The sequence below is a fragment of the Benincasa hispida genome, chromosome 11 (genome assembly GCF_027475165.1).
Source record: "Benincasa hispida cultivar pf3 chromosome 11, pf3_genome.v1.1, whole genome shotgun sequence".
NCBI lineage: Eukaryota > Viridiplantae > Streptophyta > Magnoliopsida > Cucurbitales > Cucurbitaceae > Benincasa > Benincasa hispida.
In genome coordinates this window covers 1876623-1883174 of record NC_143488.1, presented here as the reverse complement: position 1 = coordinate 1883174, position 6552 = coordinate 1876623, and the positions used below count along the sequence as shown (strand labels likewise).

The window sequence follows — 6552 nt, the reverse complement described above, 5'->3', positions numbered from 1 at the left end:
GTGTTGGGATTTAACCGCAGCAGGGTTATTCTCAACTAAGAAATAGTTTTAATGTTTTCTGATAAAAACAGCTTTATATGTTTTATGCTTGGAAAATGTTTATACTGCAGTACAAGGTCACTGTAGAAGTTTATATTTCAGTTTAATCTCTTTATTAAGACTTTTGCATGAGAATCAATTATCTTTCTTAAGTCACTCACTGGGCTAGCAAGCTCACCTCGTTTTCAAATGTTTTCCTTTTCCCCAAGTAGTGGTCAAATTATCAGGAGATAACTCTGCATCTGCTCTGCCACTAAAGGACAAGGATATTGTAACCCGTCTGTTTAGGTGGTTACTGTAAATATTGTACACATATTACAGTTGTTCATATAGGGACTAGGGTTTTGGGCATCGGGACTTGTGAATCTAGTGATGTAATTACTCTAAATATGTTATGTTTTGAATTACTAAATTTTTGGCCTAAAAGGCATCCGCTGTATATGAGTTATATGTTGATATCAGAGTTATTCTGCAAGAGTTAGTATGCAGTAAGTGTCAACAAAAGGGTTGATAACTGCTGCAGTCATATCCTTTCTTAGACTCAGAGGGTAGTCTAGGACGGGGAGTGACAGAAAGCCAGTTCAAACTTCTCAACAAGCCCTTCATCACAACCTTTCAGGTTCAATTTGTACATATATTTAATTATTTCCATTATTCTGTTAATTACTTAAAATTTTATTTTATTTAGAATTAGAAAAATCTAAGAAATTTAATTTGTTGACTGACTTGACTCTATAATATTTGAGGCTCAGACGAAGGAGGGAGATAACATTGACTATGTTGACATTAATAAACAACCAGCACTCGGTCATCCATTGCTAAAAGATCACAAAATCCAGGTTATCTTTTACTTGATCTTATTACATTTTGATATATTTTTAATGATTTAAATCTATATCTAAAAATTTAAAACAATTATAGTAGACTTGAAGGGGCATGTTTGGAGTGAATTTCTAACCTAGTTAATTTATACTGGTCTGAAAAACTTATTCTTTTCTTCAATATTTGGTTTTGTTTAAAAGAAATATTTGGCTATTCTTCATTCACATATGATTTCTTTTTATCTATACATAATAATTTTTGTCTTGTTTCTGTCTTTTGTTACAGCCTCGACCAAATAAATTATATCCAAGAGTTTCATCTCAATCAAAACATAACTCAATCATAAGCAACACCATCAGACAATCTTGTCCTGTTAGGTCTGTTCCCATCAGAAGAACTCTAAAAAAAGATTTGGTTAGGTTAAGATCTCTATCATCAAAACAAACAACAATATCTGATGTGAAAGATAAAGTCCTGTTGGTCTAATCAAGTTCCCTTATGATAAAAATGTAAGCATTTCTTACCTTTATATGAACTAATTTATTATGGTAAAAGAAAAGACATGGGGTTTGGCTAACTATTTTCATGTATATTATTTTTGTAAAGGTGGTTTCTCTTAGTTTGAAGAAAGACATAACATATTATGGAATTAATGCACATATAACTATATATAATTTGAGTGTGGCTCAAGATCAAGCTTCTTCTGCAAATATATAGGTAGTTGGTGGTCCTTCTGATGCTCTTAATGTAATACTAGCAGGCTGGCAGGTAAAATACTCTAAGGTTATTAATTTCTCACGCTTTCTACTTCACTATTCAAGTTTATTTTATATTTTTTGTTTTATTAAGTGAATCCAGAAATAAACGGTGGTAGTCTCACTAGATTGTTTGTGTATTGGATGGTAAGAAAACATGATTGTATTTTATTTTGTTTTTTACCTTTCTTATCATAATTACTAAGTATTTGTTTAAATTAACTTTCTAATATTATAAGGCTGATGGAGGTGTTAAAACAGGATGTTACAATATGCTTTGTTGTCAAGGTTTTGTACAAGTACATCAAGACATTACTCCAGATTTTCCTCTTTCCCCATCCTCCATCTATCAAGGGCAACAAAATGATTATGAATTTGTTGTTGATCAGGTAATTGAGAAAAAAAAATTGTTATCAAATTAACAAATACTTTAATTTAATATTTTCATATGATATAATCTACATATTGATAAGAACGCAACAAAACCTCTACTTAATCTCTACATTTCACGTTACTAGGATTATTAGTATTGTTCCTTTTTTGGCATAAGCAACTCGATCTCATGATTTTGCTTTTGATTATTTCACTTGAAAATTTTGTGTGAATAAAGATAATTATTCGTACATATAATATATTAATTATATGGAACTTTATTTGCACTAATAAGAATTTATAGATCCATTATAGTAATTAAGCAATTGATTGATTGATGAGGATATTGATGGTGTAGCATCCACAATCAGGAAATTGATGGCTTTTGGTGACAGAAAATAGAATAGCCATTGGATATTGGCCAAAGGAATTGTTTGAATATCTAAAGGTGGGAGCAGAGCAAGTGGGATGGGGAGGCATTGCAAAACCTTCATGGAATGAGCCCTCCCTTGGGAAATTCCCACTTTCCAAATAATGGTAGATATGATTAAGTTTGTTACTTTAGGAACATTAATTTCATTACGCAAAATCTTGAAAGCCAAAGACCCTTTTATGAGAATAAAATGGAGTATGTGAGCAACACCAATTGTTATGGTTTGAGCAATAGTCAATATTGTGGCAACGAACAACTGAGCTATTGCTTTACCTTTGGAGGACCGGGGGGTAATAATTGTGCTGCAAATTAATCAAATATAATTATTTACTTTCTTAATTAATTTCAATTATTCCCACTTTGTTCATGGAATCAAATTGAAGCTATGATCTTAGTAATAAAATGCACACATCTCTTACTCATATTTGTCCTTCTTTGATAAATAGTTATTGATTTTTCATTATATTTCCTCTGTTTTTAGTGGTTTTCAATTTTAGTTAATGATATTATTTTTCGTTTTTCCTTTCTCTCTCTTGTCTGTTAATGCTTCTCCTATCAATGTATGACAAATGGCACTCCATTAATAAATAAATATTTGTCTCGAGGCTCACGATTGTGTGCCGAGCCTTTTTCGTCTCTTCCCCTATTTTCCCTACATTTTTTCTTCTCTTTCATGGTATCAGAGCCCTAGGTTTTCTTTTTCTTCCTCCCTCTTATGGCGTCAAGTTCAGGAACATCAGAGAAGGAATCGGTTCAGTCGGTGAGGTGCTTCCAGGTACTCATTCGTCCAATCCACCTCCAGTCAACATATTTGTCTCGTCACCTTCTTTTACCCCACCCGTAACCTATCGAATCCCACCTCCGTCTATTCGAAACTCAACTTTTTCCCAGCCATCGTTTCCCCTCCACTACAGCTCTTCACTACTGTCGTTTAATCTGACATACGCCGGCTCTCCTACAAATTTTCCTTACTCACCCCAAGTACCACAAAAATCCTTTCTCCACCCTCCCATCCCCTAAATCACCAGTTGCCAATTTCCCTCACATGTCTCATTCTCTCACTGTCAAACTTATCGATTCCAACTATCTACTTTGGAAGAATCAGCTTCTCAACCTTATTATGGGCTATGGCCTAGATAGCTTCATCGACGGAACCTACCCTCAACCTCCCAAGTACTTGGATCCTTAGAGAACACAACCGAATCCTTACTTTTCTTACTGGCAAAAGTGTAATCGAACCATCATGAGTTGGTTCTATTCCTCACTCAATGAAGAAAAAATGGGCGAAATCGTTGGCTATGAATTTGCCTTGGGAATCTGGGAAGCCCTTCGCACAGTCTATAAATCATCCTCCACTGCTCGCATCATGGGACTCCGCTCTCAGATGTAACGAATCAAGAAAGATGGATTCACAATGTCTCAATACTTAGCTCCAATCAAGGACGTTGCTGACAAATTTGTTGCCATTGGTGAACCTCTGTCATATGGCGACCATCTCGGCTACATCCTCGAAGGGCTAGGTAATGAAAATAATCCTTTTGTAACTTCTAGTCAAAATAGAACTGATTGTCCCTCTATTGTTGATGTTCGCTGCCTTCTTGTTGCCTATGATTCCTGCTTGGAAAAGCAAACCGCCTCAGACCAACTTCAACTAATTCAAGATAATGTCGCTCATCTTTCTCTTAACTGTAAGAGCCGATGTCCACAGTGGCAACAACATAACAAACCTTTATTCAGATCTCCTCCACCTTTCACAGGCCCTTCCTAACCCTTGATGCTTATTTTTGTGAAGTGTGGAATTATGGATGATATGTGTTGATGGATAGCATTGTGCACTCAAGTTTCCCCAGTGGAATCCAAGTGTAAATTCCTCTGAGTTTCCTGGTAAGTTCAGGGTCGAACGGATTTGTGAAAATAATTGCGTTGGAGATTTTTATGAAAACTTACAGTAACCAATCAAATAACAAGGGTTGGGTTGTTGTTGCGTTAATAAAAATAATAAAAACACGGCAGAGTTCGAAAAGAGTTGGTAAACGGAAAATACGATGAATATGCGGTGAACGGGTTGAGAAGGGTTTCGGCTAACACTCCCTAGGATGCGTTCATGCTTTACGATCATGCAACATGCATACAATAGTAAACCACCTCTCGGCGTGAATGCTACGCCTTCTAGAGCTAGAACGCATGCGATAAATATGTGATAAGTCTATAGGGTTTACACATAAACCTCTATCTCTATTTATGCAATGACATTCACACAAATATGCGACTACATAATATCACTCCTATTCCTAGGATGCATGCGATGCAACTAACAAACAGAGTTTATCTCTAAGTCCCTATCTCTTGTTTATGTAAGCCTAATCTTGCTCTTTCGAGTCCAGATTCTAACCTAGCTCTCTCGAGACATTAGGTTCTTTCTTTAGATTCTCTCTCGAGTAACTCTAAAGGGGTATTTTGCACAACATTAAACAAGACCATTACAAGCAATGAACTTCCTAGATCATGTTAGCTTAGTTCCTCTCAACCCATTCAACTAGTTTAGCTATTCATGCGTATTAAGAGAGTGAGCATATGCAGAAATAGAACTTCCATTGAATAGATATAAAATGAAGTAAAAAAATACAATGCAAGTAAAGTAAAGAGCCTGAAGCAATTTCTTGCCACCAGGCGTTACACTGTTTCTACTCGTGCTCTAAAGATATTCTCGCTTTCGCAAGAGTCAGCCCACTCTCTACTCTTACGCCCCAAGGTTCTCTCTCGAGCTGCCTTGGATGATCTCCGGCATCACCACTCTTCTCTAGCTTGGGCGTAAAAATGGTAAAGAAAACTATGCACAGAGGTGGGAACTTGTAAAGAGTTGAAGTAGTCGGTTGTTTAACCCTTCTCTGAAGTATGCACGTGGTATTTATAGGCATCAAAAGTGAATGGCGGCTTCTCTCCCCTGGTTGTACAGATGGGACAGCTTTATTTCCTGATTGACAGGCCGGATATTTGTCACCGATAAAGCTGGATGTACTTGTGACCGTTATCGGCTATCAACTTAATTAGGATCCGACTGCCATCAGCTTTCTGTTCCATCGATCGTAATTTTACACCGACCAGGTTGCAGTGATTCTTCTTGGGTGGATGTTTGCAAGCATGATCAACGTAAAGTCTTACGATGAAGTTGCGCTCGACTGATGTATTCCTATCATCGCGTTCTCTGCATTGCATTAACACCTTATTCTGCACAAAACATAAAGATCATCTGCTCTAATGCGTTGGACGCATGCGACCGCAAAAGTATAGAATTTATGCTTAATGGACACAATTTAACATATTCTACCAATATATTCCAACATTGTTTAAGAACTTAGCACTATGATAACGTGCATTTCTGCCCGTTATCACACCCCCAAATTTAAACAATGCTTGTCCTCAAGCATAAGCTAAAGATTCCTTTAGCAAGTTAACTGCAAAGCTCTTTCCCTAGATTTCTCACGGATACTTCATTCAGGTTTTATATGCCAGAATTCCTTTAAATCTTATTCAAATCTCTTCCTAAAATATTTCTAGGACTTAGGGATTGCAAGCTTAACTTTCAAAAGGACTTTACTAAATTCCAGGGCATCGCGTGATTTATTTCAAAAAGAAAATTTTTCATCGGGGTGTTAAATGGTTTATCCTTGCACAAAAAATTTCTTCATTTCTATTTTTTTCTGACCTTGCACTGATCCGAGTGCCTTGCCTTCGTTTTGGCTTGCCCCCACGGGTGTCATGCAGACATCCAAATACGGGCAATGCACTCTTACTCAGATTGAACTCATACTAATTTGGTAGTGGAGTTGCGGTCATTTATTTGTGTGTTGATCCTGGCGACTTACTTTCGTTTTGGCTTGCCCTCACGTGTGTCATACGGACATCCAACTACGGGTAAGTGCCTTTCATAACTTAACTCTTATCAATATGGGTTTCCCATTGCGCTGATAGTGGAGTTGTTATTCTCACTTTTTTTTTGTAGCAAGGTCGGAAACAAATACCCCACCCCCAAATTTAAAATGTGGCAATATCTTCATTGCCAAAAGATTAAAATAAGTCATGTGATGGTCAAAGAAGGCGTTGTAAAGAGAGTTTGAAAGAAAGCGAGCA

At 36.6% G+C, this 6552-nt stretch overlaps 1 long non-coding RNA gene across 3 annotated transcripts; it reads left to right on the top strand.

Annotated features, from left to right (window-relative positions):
* The first annotated feature begins 816 nt into the window (after positions 1-816).
* On the top strand, positions 817-2760 carry LOC150032310 (uncharacterized). Of its 3 annotated transcripts, none has more exons than XR_016524843.1 (5): positions 817-878; positions 1147-1370; positions 1579-1629; positions 1878-2005; positions 2347-2760. It is a non-coding gene; the product is annotated as an uncharacterized LOC150032310 (long non-coding RNA). The 3 variants fall into 3 exon arrangements; XR_016524844.1 differs by having other exon boundaries at positions 818-878; positions 1468-1629; positions 2360-2760; XR_016524842.1 differs by having other exon boundaries at positions 818-878; positions 1468-1629.
* Positions 2761-6552: the final 3792 nt, after the last annotated feature.